Genomic DNA, 19,783 nt, shown 5'->3' with positions numbered 1-19,783 from the left:
CATAACACCCTGTCTCTGAATAAAATTTGAAAAAGTGTAGGAAATGTAGCTCAGTGGTAGAGCACATGCCTAGCATGCAAAAGGGCCCTATGTTCAATCCCCAATACCACAAACAACTATCTCTCTACCCCCTACCACACACAAAGTAAATGTCAATCTTTGTCAGATCTAATTCTAACATCTCTCTTCTCTTCCCATAAATAATTACTTCAAAAAGTTGTAAGGTATATATTTATCTTAGATGTGGTCAAATCTAAATGTTTTCCAGTTGATTAATTTTCATTTGGGAGAGAATTCCTTTTTTTTTTTTTTTTTGTACTAGGAACTGAACCCAGGGGCCTTTGCCTCTGAGCTACATCCCCAGTCCTTTTTTATTTTGAGATAGGATTCACTTGCAATCCTCCTGCCTCAGCCTCCCAAGTTGCTCAGATTTATAGAGTGTGCCACTGCTTTTTGTTTGTTTTCTTTTCAAACATTAATGTTGTTTACATTTTTTCTTTTATCACAATGTTGAAAAAAAGATAATAGGTAGCATAATTAATTCCTACATTTTGTTTCTAGCTTTAACATATTCATATACTTTAATATAGTTTTCAATAGATTGAAAAACTCTGAATGACAAGATTTATGTTTGTTCACTTGTATGAAAATTCACTGTATACCAAAGTGATTTTAAATATGCCCTAGTTGAGTCTGATACTTTAAGGTTACAAAACATCTTAAATGTCAAGAACCTGGGACTAAAGTGGATTAAATCAGAATTCTCATCTTTTTTTCATATATATGATTTATACATGATTTTAATTCCTGATGATAGCGACTATGTATCTTTCAGTACTAAAAATAATAAAAACTGTTCTCAGACAAGTATGTTAAAAGCAGTCCAATTTGAGTTAAATTTCTGAGATCAATAAACTGATCTAAGTGCATTCTTAAGTTTTGAAGCCAGGTGTGGTAATGTCTGGCACATCTAGATTTAGTCCTTTTGATAGATTGTGACTAAGCTCCCTTCACCTCCTCTTTTTCCAAGAGAATAATCATTAATATGCTTCCATATTGAGGTATGTATGTATGTCACATTATGATGTGGGTACTTGCCTTCTTTTGGCATGGCTGGAATTGACATGAAGGGCTGATCATAAGGAAGAGACAAAATCTACTTTGAATCTCCCACTTGTTTTATGTGAAAACTTCTCCAGTATTTGAGCATTTCTGAATATTGGTTGAATACTGGTCAAAGGGCAAAAACCTGTGTCAACTTGTAAAATTTAGTGTAGGCTAGAGTGTAACTTTGGGTATTATTTTGTTTTGTTTTTTTATTTGACCAAAATGTTTATTAAGATTTTGAAGAATTTGTTTATTTATTTATTTATTGCTTTCCAGAGTGGTTGCAACAATTTGCAGTCCCACCAACAATGTATGAGTGTATCCTCGCCAACATTTATTGTTACTTGTATTCTTGATAATTGTTATTCTGACTGGAATGAGATAAAATCTCAATGAAGTTTTAATTTGCCTTTTCTAATTGCTAGATATGTTTAACATTTTTTTTCATATATTTGTTGATCATTCATATTTATTTTGAGAAGTGTTTGTTTTGTTCCTTTGCATATTTATTAATTGGGTTGTTCTTTTGGTGTTCAAGTTTTTTGAGTATATTCTCCTGGATATTAATGCCCTGAGGAACAGGTGGCAACGAGTTTCTCCCATTCTATCAGCTCTCTCTTCATGTTTTTGATTGTTTCCTTTGCAGTGAAGAAACTTTTTAATTTAATACCATCCCAGTTATTGACTTTTTATTTTACTTCGTGTGCTTTAGGAGTTTTGTTAAGGAAGTCAGTTCCTGTGCTGACATGTTGGAGTACTGGGCTTACATTTTCTTCTGCAGTTGCAGGGTTTCTTGGCTAATTCCCAGTTCTTCATCCACTTTGTGGGCATTATTTTGAATGGAACACAGAACAGGCATGATTTTTTTGTCTAGTCCAGAGTTTGTATTAATCAATAGTCTCTTATAATTTATTTCAAAAAAGGCAACTCTATAAACCTGCCTGGTATAATTTTATAAAAGGCAGTAGTAAATAACAAGCAAGCAGCTAGAGAGAAGTGGGTACCTTGGCCTTACTAAACTCTGGTTAGACACACAGCCTGTCTCTTTCAAGAAAATGAAAGCTGGCTGAATCAGTGTACTACTTTTTAGAAGAAACAGTGACTCTGCCACAAGTTAACAAGGCTTGGTGTTCAGAAGTTCCATCATTCATAATAGTATATCTTCTTTTCCGGGGAAAGCAAGAATGTATCTTCTATTCCCAGGAACAGAATCATTCTTTTGGTTTAACATATGCTTGGATCTTAGCAACCACCGTCCAACAGATTAGAAATAGTGTATGAGATGGAAAGGAAAAGAAAGTTCTATTAACTCTTTTCTCTCTTTCAGTTAACTCTACTCTCTTTGCTCTTCCTGAGATCATTTATTCTGGGGCATGGAAGTTGTCTAAATCATATATTGCACGCCAGTTAATCTGGGAACTCTAAACCTGTATTTGGGGTTTAGAAATATAATAATCTAATAATAAGATGGATTTGGATTTACCACTTTCAGTTGCTGGCTTGTGCTCTCTCTCTCTCTCTCTTTCTCTCTCTCTCTCTCTCTCTCTCTCTCTCTCTCTCTCTCTCTCTCTCCATCTATCTCTATCTCCCTACCTACATACCTGTACCTAAATATTGATAGATCTATCTATATATTTCCCCCTACCTCAGGAAACTTATAAGAATCAGTAGTTTGGCCAAGGCAAGATTTAGGCATCTGGGTCTTTTTAGTAACTAACACTTAAGAGCAGCTGTTCAAAAACTTTAATAATTATCAGAAAATTAATATATTATGTACCAAAGATATATACCAAGGTAACGTAAGATCAGTTTGGAACTTGCTTCTGCTAAGGTAAGTTGAACCCTGACTCAATAAAAAAAGATATTTTCAGGCTGTCTCACCTTCTGGAGATAAACTGCATTCTCTGTTGAATGTGCATTCCTTGCTTTACCTCCAAAGGCATCTCTCTCTTGAGATTGCTCCCATTCTCCCTTGAAAATATATCTACTTTCCTAAATAAATCTCTATCTAAAAAAAGAAACATATACATATATATACAAATATATACACAGAGATATATATATACATATATATGTTTTCACTCATTTTTCCATTCTCTTTGATGCCTATAAGCAAAAGTAGCTCACTAATATTTTCCTATGAAAATAATATAAAAAAATTCTGCACAAATTTTACATTAAAATTCTTTTCATTTAATGGAAACATTGAATATGATAAGTAATAATATTACAATCAATTATATGTATTTTTGTTTCAAATGAATATAACATTACCTACTGTAATAAAAAATTATAAATGGATTTTAAGCTAATGAATCATGAAAAATTTTGTTGAATTACAAGTGAACCAAATGGTCATATTTATTTTAACACCTGGAAAAAGTCAGGATATGCACAGCTGGCTGTTAGCTTGTCACACATTCCTAAGTTTACAATTACTACTAGTGTTCTCAAACCAAGTCCACTGACAAACAGTTGCAGGTGGCCAAGATGTTTACGTGTAGAAACAGCTTTACTCAGCAAATCTAATAACATATCAATAATAGCATTCACTTCCGAAATTATTAGTAATTGAGTACGGAAATTTCTAAATATTTTGTTAAAATTATTTAAAGGATGTTTAGAACTTATAATGAGAGATTTATAAATGCCACTCTAATCTTAAAAAAATTTTGTAAATTAAATACTGTCAAAGAAAAATTGATCTGGGATAGGGTTGTAGCTAAGTGGTAAAGAGTTTGCCTAGCATGTATGAGACACTGGGTTCGATTCTCAGCACCACATATAAGTAAATAAATTAAATTAAGGTCCATCAACAACTAAAAATATATAAAGAAAAATAAAGAAAATTTGACTGTTAAATAAAATCTAATTATTTAGCATGTTTCACTTGCTGGAAATAGCCAAATTCTTATATAATCAAGGTTGACTATCCCATTCATTCTCTAGAGCACTATACCTACAGGAAATGCAGCTAAAACCCAGAGGAAGAAAAAGCAAATATAATTTTATAAATTAATCATTTTCAGGTTTTTAAATTATTTTCAAAAGTTAAATTTCCATATTTGGGATTTAGATATGAAATCTTTTTTGAAACTTCATTTTACTACTCTCTCTTCACCTGAACTCTCTGGCTCAGTATATTTCCTTATGTATTTTAACCATCACCTTGAACTCTTTTCTAATCCTCCAACAATGTTTTAATTTTGATGAGTCACTTGTTGGCTCCTTTCATTTATGTAACATTATAATCAATAAACAAATGATGCAGTTAGTGGTTGAAAGTTGGACTTTGGAATCTTGGTTCTGCAAGTTATTTATTTATTTATTTATGTTCACTGATTTTATCTGTGAAAAATGAGAGTATTAACAACACCTACTGGTGTTGTCAGGATAAATCAATAAACCAATAAATATAAAAATAAATATAAATATAAAGCTTTTAGTGTGTAACATGTAGTTCGAATCATATAAACGTCAATTACTTTATAACTATTACTTGAGTATCTATATGCCAAGTATTCTACTACATATTTGGCTTATATTGATGAAATACACAAGGCCTCTGAGATAGCCCTTTTGTATGCAACCTGTCTCTATTTTCCCATTCCCCAACTCTCAAATTGACCCTGGACAAAATATTTTTGACTATGAATACTGGTGCACACCTGTAATCCCATCTACACGGGAGGCTAAGGCAGGAAGGTCACAAATTCAAGGCCATCCTTCGCTACTTAATGAAACCCTGTCTCAAAATAAAAATTAAAAGGGATGGGGATGTAGCTCTGTGGTGGAGTACCTCTGGGTTCAAACCCCAGTCCCAGAAGAAAGAAAGAAAAAAAGAAAGAAACCTTAAACCTTAGGTACAGAAAACAAAACAAAAACCACCTGGCCACCTATTTCTAATTTCTGTTGCTATTACGATCATCCTGACTTTTCTTTTACATTAATCCTAGTTCACATTTCTCCCTTTCCATCACTACAGTCTACAATTTATAAGCTCTAAACTGGTGCAACTATAAGTAATGTATTATGGTGAAGACGGTGATTATTATAGGTATGTAAGAATAAATTAATTAAGTAGCCAGGAATAAAAAGGAAACACCTTCAGAGTATACTTGCAAATTACACAAAATGTGTCTCACAAAACAAGTAAAAGTTCTTAGCTGGGCACAGTGGCACATGCCTGTACTCCCAGATACTTGGGAGGCTAAAGTGGAAAGATTGAAAATTGGAGGCCAACGTGGGCAACTAGGAAAGAGCCTGTCCCAAAAGAAAAAAATAAAAAGGGTTGGGGTTATAGCTCAGTGGTTGGGCACCCCTGGTTTAATCTCCAGGACCACACACACACACACACACACACACACACACACACACACACAAGTTCTTAAAAAGATACCTGGTTGTAACTACCCTACAGCTGTACATCCTAAGTACAGTGAAATATCCTTCTTCAAAATGACCATAAAACCACTATAATGGAATATTTCCAGATACTAAAAGGTTTCTTTTGTCACTCCCCATTCTTAACTTTCTTTTACCCATGTCTCTTCATTTACAAGAACTACTTTCAGGCAGAAGAACAGATTAAACATAAAATGCAGAAGCTAAATTATTGGCTTAGAATTCCAAAATAATATCTTCATAATATGGCTTTAATTTCTAAGATCTAGGTAAATACTCAAAATGATTTTCAGTTCTAAAATGGCTTGGTCTAGAATATTGAAAGCTTTAACTCTGCAATATAACTTCCTTCTACCCTATTGGGTTTTATTGCTGAGCCTGAGAATTAAACTAACGCACAAAACATTAATATGAGTGAAGCATACAAGTTTTATTTTAATATTTTTACATGCATAGAAACCCTTATAAGAAGTGTAATGGAAGATAAATGCTGTTCTAGTAGGTTTGTTTGCATAGATCCATTTCAGCATCAACTCCTAATCTCCAATGTTAAGAATGTTCTTCTGTTCCTGTTTTAGAGAGGGAACCGTTCTCATGGGAAATTCTAGGAACTGATTTCAGGTATGAAGTAGGGAAGAGGTCACAGAGCCCTTACTGTATTTGCCATTTTTCCAATCCTTGTAGCTCAAAGTAATCATTATGCCAGAGTGGCATATTTGAATCTCATACATTTGATTTTAGTAAATACTATACTAAAGACTGTGATTCTCTTAACTTTGGTCTTTTTGATCTTGGAAGGGTATTTGGGGAGCTATTTCAGGACAATGAAATGTACATAACAACTGCTGAGTTTATCCACACATTTACTTCAGTCTTCTTTATATCTGGCTTTCAAAAGTACTTAAAGCATTTACTAAAGGATTAAATAGCAGAAAATGGTGCCACAAGGATATGAAAGAAGAAGACTCAGAGAAGTAAACTAAGGCTTTCTCTATAGAAGCAAAGGGAGCAAATCTAAATTAAGGAAGTCTGATTTGATGTTCTCAAAAGAAACCTTCTAGGTTTCCCTTATCTTCAGGGAAGTACAGAAATGATCTAGAAAATATTCTCAGTGTTCTGCCACTTCTACCTAAAGGATATGAAAGATAGCTGAGAATTAAGTTAGCATGCTTGCCAAGTGTTTATTATAGTATTAAAGATAAAGAATCAAATAACAGAGGTTGATAAATGGGCAGCCCAAATCTGAAAGGGGCTTAATAAACAGGAGATAAATGAATTCTCGACAATCACTATACCTTGCTCTTCTATGATAAGTATGATTATTATAATTATAATAAAGCAAACATTTATTATGTGCCAAGTGCCGTTTAAGTGATTTACATTGACTAAGTCATTTAATCTTCACAAGTCTATAAAATAGGTCCTATTATTCTCTCCTATTTTGAAGGTAAGAAAAGTGACACACAGTAAGTGGCAAACTTGGACTTTAAGAGAATAGACCAAGAGTTATATTGACCATAAACATTTTGTCTATAGTATCTGTAGACAAAGAAGTTCTGGAGATCAGATAAGACACCACATCCAGAGGCAACAAGGATTGAGTACCCTTTCCTCAATGTCAGGTCAATATGTAAACACTTTAGGGGAACTGAGATCAATAGTGGGAAGAAAGATAAGGCAAAAGGACAGGGAGAACCCTACATACTTAGATTATAACATACTTGTATTTCTGAATATTAATTTATGTAGTGTGATGTCTAGAAAACATGTAAGCAAGAACCAACATCTGAACCTTTAAAGCAATGTTGAGAAGTAAATTATTTATCTGGTGGTCCTTCTTAATTTTTTTCAGACCCTGAGGCTTTCCACCTAAGTCCCTTGCTTACTTTCACCTACCTGAGCCCTGTTTTTTACCTTCAGCAAAAGCTCTACTACAGACTATGATAAGATAACTGATTCTCTAACTTTACTTTCAAGCCTTGGATATTTGGGAAATATTTCAGGACAGTGAAATGTGGGTACAGCAATTTGTTTCAATAACACATGTACCTCTGTACTACCTAGATTTGGCTTTCAAATCATTAAGTACTTATCAAAGGATTAAAGAGCTAAATGCAAAATAAAACCATCAGAGAACTGTTAAAAATGTAAAAGAAATACTTAAATTGCCTTGAAATGAAAGGTCTTTCTAAGCCTTACATCAAAAAGTATGCAAAAAGGAAAAAAAATGATAGATTTTACTGAATAAGAACTTAAAATTCATATGGCAGGAAAAAGTATCTGAATAGAAAGTATTGTAGGATTTTGTTCTGTATATGCTATAGGTATGCTAACATGTGATATATGTCTTATAAAGAAGAAGACTTAAAAAATCCTAATGGAAAAGTCATATGACAATTAGTAATTTAAATGACATAAGTTTAATATATTAACATGGAAAATGTGTTCTTAGCATGTTTATCAGGGCTGGGTGTATATATGTGTGTACATAGATGCATTATAGACATATCTAAGCATGCATATGAATGTATTAAAAGATCACTGGGGATGGTGGTGCATGCCTGCAATCACAGTAACTTGGGAGGGTGAGGTAGGAGAACTGCATGTTTCCATCCTCAGCAAATTAATGAATTCCTAAGCAATTTAATGAGACACTGCCTCAAAATAAAAAAATGAAAAGGGCTAGGGACATAGCTCAGTGGCAAAGGACTTCTGGGTTCAATCCCCAGTATCAAAAATAAAAATAAAATAATAATTAAAATTTAAAAAATAAAAAATAGAAACCCATAAGCATACTATATTAAAAATTCATAGTGGATATTACTTGGGAGCAGGACTACAGGTAATTTTTATTTTCTGTATTATCTGAAGTTTGAGGGGTACATGTTACTGTAATAATAAGAAAAAAATTCATTAAAAAAAAGCTGAGAGTGGGCCAGGGGTGTAGCTTAATGATAGAGTTCTTGCCTAACATGGAAATCCTGGGTTTGATTACTTCTACCACCAAAAACAAAAAGTTTAAAGTAAAAAATTAAATGCAAAAGAAAATAAGAGATGTATACAAAGTCTTGCATCCTCTAAGCTGAGGCAGACATAAAACTATAATTTTTTTGATATGAATTTCATTCTTAGAGTCTGTAACAATTAAGGCATGACTTAATAACTGAATTAATTTTTTCTTCTGTTAACCCTCAGGATACCATTTCTTCTGTTAACCCCCAGGATACTTACAGCAATTTAGTTATTAATAAAGTGATATTTGCACTCTTCCTAAGCATACTTACCACTATGATAATGCTAATAAGAGGTAAACAAAGATAATTATTATGTTAAAGTTCACAATTCAAACTTTTCACCAAAACTGCATAACCCAACAATCAGTTCAAGTTTCTTGTCAAGAATCTTAGTAATAGAAACTTATTGTTTCGAATTTCCATATTATATGCCATCTTCTAAAGACAACACTATTCAACAAAGTATGCACTTTTGAATAATGAAAATGGATTTCTTCTTCACACAAACTTGAAAACTCTAAGAATAACAAATCACCAAGAGTTAGCTAAGTTAGCCCATATAGGTTAAATCTGTAATTATCACCTAATGATGACAATGGTAATTTATAACTAACAATTTTTGACTGCTTAATATGTTCCAGGTGTTATGCTAAGTACTCAATTATTATCAACATTTGTTAACTGCTGAGGAAATTTAGGCTTAGATATTATGCAGCTTGCTTAAGACCATATATCTAGTATTGGTTTTCAAACTTATATCGATTTGCCTATAAAGTAGCATATTGCATCTTCATTAAATAATTTTATACATGTAGCCACTAGGTAATACTAAGTAGAAATTGCTTACCACTAGTAAAATAGTTTACAATTCTATATTTATAAAAATATTGGACAACCTAATAATTCCTGTTGGAAAATTATTCAGAGCTAACAACAGGCAAGAAAAAGAAAAGAGTCAAATATTAAGCCATATAAATGAGCTATTTTCCTCCTATTACATGCAGCTGGAACAGGATGGATCAAACTGATCTTTGTTCTGTTACTCGTTCTTCAGATGTGCTGAAACAAGAATGTAAATCTTAGGTCTAATAGTTGATGGCAATGTTTGATTTGTTAAATTTGGGAATAAAAGAAAATAATTTCTCACTGATAGCCACTTATTATCTTACTCATTTAATCCTTAATTAAGCAACAAGTTAAGTTCATGATAGGTTTATCACTTCATTTAAAAAAAGAAAAAAAATAAAAGAAATTACAGCTTAAAAAGTTTGAATAACTTGTATACAGCTGATAAATAGGAAGATTGAGATTTGAATCCAGATCTAAATAATACCAAAGCTGCATTAGGCTCAAGCTAACATCAATGTATTTAACTTAGGAAATCCATAAGCTAAAATTTAAAATAATTTTATTTGTGTAGATCACTAATTACCTTACGTCATTAAATAACAGAGCAAGCTAGCTTTCTTATATGAAATGCAAGATCTAAGAAGGAAAACACAAAAGTGTAAAAACATTTCTTGTAAAAAATATTTCTGTGATTATAGTACATATACCCATTTATACCATTGACTAAAATATAATATATAATGATATACATTCAGACAGTTTTACAATTTTGGAACTAAAAAGGTTTTAATAGCTACAAAGATAAGTATGTAAAACACTTACATTTTTACTTCCTTTTTTGTACCACAATGCTACAATATTCCAAAAAATTCTCCTACACTTTCAGGTTGTTAGATCAAAATCCTCTTTTAAAAATACAGACAAGTGTGCTGCTACACATCTGTGGTCTCAGTTCCTAATATCTCAGTTACTCAGAAGTCTGAGGCAAGAGAACCACTTGAGCCCAGGAATTTGAGACTGGCCTTGGGCAACTTAGTGAGACCCCCTTTCAAAACAAACGAATGCATACATTTATTAATTAATGCAGATACTACTTGAATTATGATGAAGTTATGTTCCAATGAACTCATTCTAAGTTGGAAATGTTAAGTCAAAAATTCATTCAAGGTACCTAAGCTACTGAACATTCTAGTTCAACAATATAGTACACTGTACAGTACCAGTTGTGATAGTATGGTCAGCTTGGAGTTGCAGCTCATTACTGCAGAATCACAAAAGTATCATACTGCATATGGCTTGTCCAGGGAATTTTCACATTTCAAAATATAGTTTGTATTGGATGCACATTATTTTTATAGCATTGTAAAGGTGAAAATTGAAGTCAAACCATCATAAATTGGGGACTACCTATCCTTTTAAAAAAAAAAAACCTAGGGATTTAGAAAAGCATTATGCTGAAATTATATCTTTGAAAGTTTATGGCACCAAAGAGACATTTGCATATAAAATCAGTAACTGAAGCATTTTTCTATGCTATGTTTAAGCTACTTTATACTACTATTATATTCCTTAAAATACTTCAAGATTATTAATTCATAGAGTCATAGATTTTGGGGGGTATAGGGAGTTGAACTCTGCCCTATTTTGTATTTTATTTAGAGACAGGGTCTCACTTGAGTTGCTTAGTGCCTTGCTGAGGCCGGCTTTGAACTCACGATCCTCCTATCTCACCCTCCCAAGCTGCTGGGATTTAACATGTGTGTCATTGCGCCCAGCTAGAGTCATAGATTTTTAAATTTTTAATATCACCTAGCCTAAGAACTTCATTTTTATAGAGGAGGAGATTTATAAAAGATCTGGAGAAGCTGGAATAATTTCCCCATGACCTTGTAGTAAATTAGCTTTCCTATTATCAAGTCCAATACTTATAACATTATATCACCATAATGCCTTCATTTCTCTATATTTTCTTAAGGTGTAAAGTAGGAACTATAATATATTTAAATCCTGGATCCCCAAGAAAAAAGTTTAGAAGTCCCCATTTGTCTACTGGGGAAATTCATCTAGACATATTCTCAAGTGAATAACTACTTAATATTTACCCTAAATGTTACTGGTCAAGTATAACTTCAGAATAAATAGTCTCCTAATGAAAGAGGAGCAGAGTATTAGTTGCCCTATTTACAATACAAAGGAATATTGGAAAGTACTTGAAACAATAACATGTTTGTACACTGATTTATGATTTATAATGTAGTTTCACATATTATCTTAGCTGATAAGTGCTCAACCAAGCTTAAAAATGTACTTTATATGGGCATAATTTTAAACCATTAAACTAAAGAAGGCCATTAAAGTGAATGTTTTTTTTTTTTTGGAGACTTTTGTTTCTGGTTTTAAATAATGATTATAATTAGGTTCTATGAAAAGGAATTCAGGAATGCCTTAGTTGGGTGATTCTGACTACAGGCTTTAATTAATGTCAGCCTGGATCTAAGGTCATTCAAAGGCTTGACTGGGGCTGGGAGATTTGCTTCTAGACAGCTTACTCAGCTAGCCCTTGAACATGGCATCATTTCCTTCCTGCACACTGTCAAGAGTCCTTTAGTTCCTAGCCATATAGACTTTTGGGCTACTTGAGCATCCTTGTAACATGTCAGCTGCCTCCCCCAAGTTCAGGAAGTTCGAAAAACATAAACACCAAAATAGCCAGCACTCAACCAAGATACAAAACATTTCCATCATCCAAACAGTTACCTCATGTACCTTTGCCATCGAGCCTTCCCTTCACTCCTGGGCTAAGGTAATAATGATCAGCTTTCTATTACTGTTTGTATTTCATAGAACTTCATATAAAGGGAATCGTATAGTATGTAGCTTTTGTGTGATGCCTTGTGATGCCTCTTTCAATCAGCACGTTTTTGAAATTTGTTTCAGTTACTATATGTATCAGTAGACAATTTTTTTATTGCTAAATAGTATTTTTCATTATGTCACTATACTACCAAAATGTTCTTAATGATTATGAATTGAACTTGATCAATTAAAAAATTGTGGACATTTGTTTTTTTCTCTTGTTATGTAAGTACCTACATGGTATCCTCAATTTTGCTTCTTGGCCTGAAAAGACACTTTACAGAAAAATGTTGGCTGACCCTTGAGTAACAGCATATTCATGATCTGCAAACCTATAATAAATAATTGCAGACTCTTAAACCCCACCCTAGAACTACTGACTCAGAATTTGAATTTTAAAAAGATTCCAGCTAACTGATATGCATATAAATGTATGAGAAGCACTGGATTGCAACAGGAAAACAACACACACACACACACACATACACACACATACTGTGTGTGTATGTGTGTGTGTGTGTGTGTGTGTATATATATATATATATATATATATATATATATATATATATTTGTGAGCATGTATGTGTCAATGTGTACATGTGTATGTGGCTATGTAGTAACAAGCATAACACTCATTCATGCCTGATTTTCAGAAAATTATTCTTCAAATCATTAAAAAAAAAACTCCAAAAAATGGAGAAACATATATGTTGAAAATTTTTACTTTAAAATTATTTTCTTTAAATATAAAATATTCTTTATTTTTAGACCATAAAATTATTTTTAAAAATTCCTTGTTAAAGCATTTTCAAAAAAGAGCAAACGTAGCACAAATAAAATCTGTTCTGTCTTCTGTACAAGGATGTACCAGTGATTACCAGAGATTAACAGATGATCATCTTCATGCATGTGATCAACAAGACCAAAAGGTCACCAGGGTTTTACTTTACCATATGCTACAAAATCCATGTTGCAAACCTACTTAGCATGTGCTTTCAATATTATACACACTTTTTAATTCACAAATTAAAAGAACAAATTATTCACTTGAATTATTAAGATTTGCTCAATGGATATCTGAAACATGGCTTTTTCTTTTCTCTTTTTAAAGAAAAAATATAAAAAAGACATTTCAAAATCAGAGAGAAAACTAATTTATATTATAATTGTTTAAAAACTTCTATATGCAGTGACAAAATAGCATTTTATTACTAATTTCAGAGAGCTGTTCAGTTTGGGATTATCTCATATAACTGCTATAACCATTTCAGGTTTCCTACACAGAATTTGAAATTAAGTTTTATTATATATTTGTAACCATTCTTTTAGATAAAAAGTTTTATGTTTTCCTGATTCAATTCTGTTAATTCTAAGTTGCTAGTTGAGAATATTAAAAAAATATTCAAAATTAAGAAAATTTAAATTTCTTGTCCATATTTATTTAATCAATGGTAGCTTTAAAATATCAGTTTGTTCTTTCAAACAACCTTTTCCAGAATTTCTTGATTTGCTTTGTTTCTTTTTGCACACATGTTAGTTCTAAATATATATCTGAACTCTAAATGACTTCTGTTCATTTTAATAGTCCATAACAAACTATTAAATCTTTCTCACAACAAGCAACAATGTACCGAAACACTTTCTCTATATTTTGATTCTTTAATGAAAACAATACATAAGCACTAAAAAAAAAAACTTAAAAACAATCATTCCTTCAGTAACATTGTGTTCTCCATTCATATGATAAAATGAAGTAATAGTCAGAAATTGTTGTAGGAGTTGTTAAAAGATCAGGATTTTTCCAGGATCATTTCATTTTATTGAAAATGTGTGAGTATTTTGCTTAGAGCAGATTATTTGGTCTCTTTAAATCTATCAGAGATTCACCTGAATTAGACCTACTTTGGAATTCAACAGTTGTTTCAATGGTATTGTTAGAAAATCTTATCAGAATAAAACAAATAACATGAAAATATATCCTTTTTGTTAGTATTTGAGATCCTGCTAATAAGTGTTATTTATTTTTAAGATAGAGTTGAATTTGTGAAAAACATAAAATGATAAATCATATTCTATAAGATCTAGTTTTAAAACAATTATTATTATTATTATTATTATTATTAATTTTAGGAAAAATACAATTAAAATAGAGGGACAAGATTCAAAATTGTTAAGCATTTTGGTGAAATAGAGAAAAAAATTTTAAAATTATATAAAAAATCATTAGAAATGTTAAGAAGGCACTCTTAAAATTCTAGGTTTAAATATAGGCAATTGGAGCACCTATACATCATAATGAAATAAGCTCTGATTTTAAAAAGTCAACAAAATCATTTCACTTTGAGAAAAGCCTTTTCAAATTTGTAAGGTAAAAATGGAGAAAAATAGAAATTATTAATGATGCATGACCCAGAAAATTAGTTTAGAGTAAAAGCCAATTGCAATTATGGAATCTGCATCTGTTCATTACAACTTTGTCAGTTTTCCAGAACATGAGTCTAGGCAGTTTTTACAAATGACGTAAATGGAAATGTGTTTAGAAACGGCTAAACAATGTGTGCAACATGTAAAAAATTCAATGTTACAGCTAAAAAGGAATTTGCTCTTCTTCACATTACTATTTATATAGACTCCTCTTGCTTCTATTTCTATGGACATTTTTCTTACTCCCTATAATTTTGTCATTAAGAGACTGACTCAACATTCTTTGAATGTTTGAAATTTCTACTACTTTTTCTAACAAATTATGAAACATCTACTAAGGTGTATAGAATGGCTTACAAAGAATTTAAATGTTTCAAAAAAGTGAACTAAATTTGCCTGATAACTATATGACATTTAGGTAAGTAATCTTAAGGCTATTTCTAATTCATGGGTTCAGCTTTTTGAGAAATCAATGAATTTCCTAAGACAGGTTATATTTAGCTGTGAAGAAGCTGTCCATATTAATAAGAAAAAAAATCTCATTTTGGCTGTATGAAGGACATACAAAATGAAAAAAAATGATACAAAACAATAACAAAGAAATCAGCCTACAGAAAATCAAGCATCTTTTTTAATGACCAGATAAGCATTAACCAAAAAAGTATTCCATTTGAAACTGAGAAAAAAATGGGCTTTATCATTAAATAAGTTTAAGAAATGCTGGTTATTCTTTCACCTCCATGAGATTCAAAGTGTAGAATTAATACCCTAAAGGTGTACAGTTAATATCTTAAAGGCCTTGCAAACAAAGCACAGGAAAGAAACCAATCTGATGTTTGTACTTGAAATTCCAACTCTTTGAAAATTTCAACACATATATTTTCCCACAGAAGACAATTTGGAAATGTTTTCATAAAGAAAATGTTCAGGCAGTAAAACGTTAAGAGAAAAATTGGCTCTCCAGATGAAAAATGACTAAGTTTAAAAATTATCTAAAAGAACTGACACACAACCAATGAGCCTGGAGGTCCCAGGGATCTGCTTCTTGCTTCAACAGTGTTTGAATGGAACAGAGCCTGGGACTCCCTTTTCTTCCAGCTTCCAACCGCCTTCCAATCTGATCTGCATTTGCAATCTCCAGGACCATCTGCTCGCCCAGGACCTGCTTTCAGGACCAGCCAACTCCGTTTTTTGTGGTTAGCTCCTTCTTGACGACCAACCATGACCTCCCAGATTTGTCAGAATTATTCCACCGAGGTGGAGGCTGCCGTCCACCGCCTGGTTAATTTGCATCTGCGCGCCTCCTACACCTACCTCTCTCTGGGCTACTATTCCGACCCTGACAATGTGGCTCTGGAGGGCGTGGGCCACTTCTTCCTCGAGTTGGCTGAAGAAAAGCACGAGGCCTCTGAGCGTCTCCTGAAGATGCAAAACCAGAGTGGCGGCCGCGCCCTCTTCCAGGACGTGCAGAAACCTTCTCAAGATGAGTGGGGCAACACTCTGGACGCCATGGAAGCTGCCTTGGCTCTGGAGAAGAACCTGAACCAAGCCATTTTGGATCTTCATGCCTTGGGTTCTACCCGCACAGATCCACATCTCTGTGACTTTCTGGAGAACCACTTCCTTGATGAGGAGGTGAAGCTCATCAAGAAGATGGGGGACCACTTGACTAACCTCCACCGTCTGGCGGGCCCCCAGGCTGGCCTGGGCGAGTATCTTTCCAAAGACTCACCCTCAAGCATGACTACAGGCCCTGGAGTACAGTGGCCTTTGATGGAGCTTCTTTGCATCTCCTGGCATCAGGGCTTTGGCCTGAGCCTCTCCCTCTAACCCCTAGGCAGCTTTTTTAACCACCATGGAGCTCCTCCCAAGCCTTGGACCAAATAAAAATTAAAGCTTTTTGCAGGAAAAAAAAAAAAGAACTGACACAAAAGAAATAAGAAATTGGGACCATATAGGGCTTTTATTCATCCAATAAAATTAGTACTATTTACTGAGCACTCTAACTATGCCAAACATAATGCTAGGCACTGGGGTATACAACTTCAATTTTCTAGAAAGTTGCTCCTAACACCTTACCCTTGTATTCCCTCTTCAAAAAGACAGAAGTCTAAAAGATACTTCTGTATATGAATAAGCTGCAAATTTCAACCCTAACTTGGTGTTAACCATGTTTCACAAGCATTAATAAAGGGACATAATAAGAAACAGGCTATAAAAACAAAACAAAATGAAACAAAAAATTAATCTAACCTAAACCAAACCGAATGCTGATTACATGATAAGTCCTCAAAATTGAAAAGAAATAGTGAATATCTGTCCAAGTTCAACGATGACAAAGTGAAGTTAGTGAATATATCTCCACAGCTGGGGGTGTAGTAGCTCAGTGGTAATGTGCTTCTCTAACATGATCAAGGTCCTGAGTTTCATCCCCAGCATTGCAAACCATCCCCAACCCAAACAAACTCTTGTTCTCAATAATGGGTATAAGATATAGGATAACCCAGAGATGAGATATACACAATCACATGACAATCTTTACTTTATGAAAATATGAGAAAAATAAATTTACAGAGCCTTACAGTATCTCCTCTTAAGATATTTAATAATTTCAAGGCAGAAAATAGTTTCTCCAACTTTACAGTGGAGCAACCTGACAGATCAAAAAGTAACTGGAAAAACTGAAATCACAAATTTTCAAATATGATACACTGAAAGAGATGTAATAGGGCTTCTCTAGTATTTTCCCCAAAATCCTTATTTGAAGGTAATCCTGAAGAAACACTAGACAAACTTCAAATGAGAGACACTTTATAAACTAACTGACCTGCAATGCTTTCAAAATGTCAAGGTCTTGAAAGACAAATTAATTCTGGAAAACAATTCCAGATTAAAGGATACTAAAGAGACAACTAACTGTAACATGATCATGTAATGATCCTGAACCAGAAAAATTGCTGCTTCTTTGCTATGAAGAAGCTTAGTGGGACAACTGACAAGATTTTTAAAAAAATTTTTTTAGTTGTAGATGGACAATACTTTTATTTATTTTTATTTTATGTGGTGCTAAGGATCAAACCCAGTGCCTCACATGTGCTAGGTGAGCACTCTACACCTGAGCCACAACCTCAGCCACTGGCAAGATTTCAATGTCTAGAGTAAGTTTCTACAATGGAAGTGTTCAGTATCTATGCTCTCCAACAGAAGAGCCACTGGTCGGCTAAGTGCTTAAATTGTCATTAGTATGTTTACCTTATTTAATTTTAATTAATTTGAATTTAAATAGCCACATGCGACTATGCTAACAGACAGAATAGGTATACAGACTAGAAAATAGTACCATACCAATGTTCATTTCTTGATTTTGATAATTGTGTTTAGACTGAGTGAGAGAATGTCCTTATTTTTAGGATATGCATATTAGATTGTTAGAAGTTAAGGGTCATCATATATGTAACTTAAAATTTTTTAAATGTTTCAAATAAAGCAAATGTGGTAAGACTAACATTTATAGGATCTTGTTGAAATATATACAGAGTTCTTTGTATTACCTTTGTAACTTTTTGTAAGTCTACTGTTATTTCAAAGTAAAAGTTTAAAAAAGAAAAGAACAGCTTCATAAAATCAATTGCTTTTCTCACTAAAATTGGTAAATATAAAAATATTAATAAAGTTCTATTCATTGCTATATTTTTCACTTGTTTACTGAAATGTTGATACTCAAAAACAAATTCAATTTTTATAAAAAAGCAACTCCTTTATCACTCTATGAACAAAATGATCACTCTCTGACCAAAAGTGTATTATATGTAAAGTTATTTTTACCTTACGTAGTAAGCAGAGGAGAAAGAACAGAGCTCAAATTTCTGCCTGAGTACTAAATACTTAAAAAATAGCAATGATATTTAAAAGTTCAGGAGAGCATAAAAAAATATTTGGCATTTTACTCTCTTCCTGAGGAGATGGGATATATACTATCATCCCTACAGAATAAAGTGGAAAGCCCTAAACAGAATGAGATTTAGTGAGTTCACCCTAGGAAAACAATCCAGAAAAAATATTTGCCTATATGTGATCAAATAAATGTTAATGATAAAAAGTAGAAGTTTAATATAAAACTTGGAAAATAAGATAAAGTACCTAGAATAATGTCAGATCAGATTTCTCTTAATCTACATACTACTTAATCCAGTATAATCACATACTACTTAATGCAGTAAAAATCAGGTTACCACCATCACTTATGAAACTATTCTGAGTTATGAATATGCTTTTCTCTAAATCTAATGAATACATGTTAGTCCATAACTGCTTGATAATATATGATAATAGAGACAGCGCCTTTCTTTCTGAATTGTTCTCTTTCCCTGGCTTTAATATGCATACTTTCCTCTCTCCACACTGTTTCCAGTATACTTTGCATGTTCTTCTTCCTTTACTCATTTTAACTATTGAAATTTCATCTGTTCTCATTATACACACTATCCTTGGGTGACCTCATCCCACATTCCTGGCCTCAAAAACCACTGTATTGTACATACAAAATGAATCAAAAGACTATCCCATTCTAAAACATTCCTGAGGTCCATACCCACAAATGGAGTTATGGACATGCCCAGCTGTATGCCTTTCAGGAACTTCTACCTCAAGTGAAAAACTAAACATTATCTCTGATCCCTATGGCTACTGCCTCCCTCAAAACTGATCTTCCTCTATACACTCTTTTAATAAATGGCATCATCATTTGCTCAAGGAAAAAACCTAGAAGTTTTCATTAATTTTTCTTTCTCCATTTTAGAATAGATTCTTGTTATCTCTCGTAGTTATGTTCTATAAAGTTACTGTGAATACTGAATTGACAAATACTAGAACCACTATTCCTACAGTAAATACAGGGATAAGTTCCTATAAGCCTCTGGTCATACCATTTCCATCAACTGATCAATATACAACACATTTTTTTTATGTGTGTTTCTTTTAAACATGTCTTATTTCATATAATTGTTGATATCTGAGCACTGAACTCACTGTTAATGGTACTATAACTCATACCTGAAGGAAGCTTATTTTATATATGCATTTCTTCTGCCATGTTCACTATTTCTTGACCTGAATAGTTTATATTAAAC

The 19,783-nt window shown here is 32.8% G+C and overlaps 1 pseudogene; it reads left to right on the top strand.

Annotated features, from left to right (window-relative positions):
* Positions 1-15,677: 15,677 nt before the first annotated feature.
* LOC124094659 (ferritin light chain-like) lies at positions 15,678-16,527 on the top strand (annotated as a pseudogene).
* Positions 16,528-19,783: the final 3,256 nt, after the last annotated feature.

Source organism: Marmota monax, unplaced genomic scaffold, assembly GCF_021218885.2.
Source record: "Marmota monax isolate L192 unplaced genomic scaffold, Marmota_monax_Labrador192_F-V1.1 WCK01_AAM20220418_F8-fsc00007, whole genome shotgun sequence".
Classification (NCBI taxonomy): domain Eukaryota; kingdom Metazoa; phylum Chordata; class Mammalia; order Rodentia; family Sciuridae; genus Marmota; species Marmota monax.
Note: the sequence above shows the minus strand (reverse complement) of the source record. Positions and strands in the feature narration are given on the sequence as shown.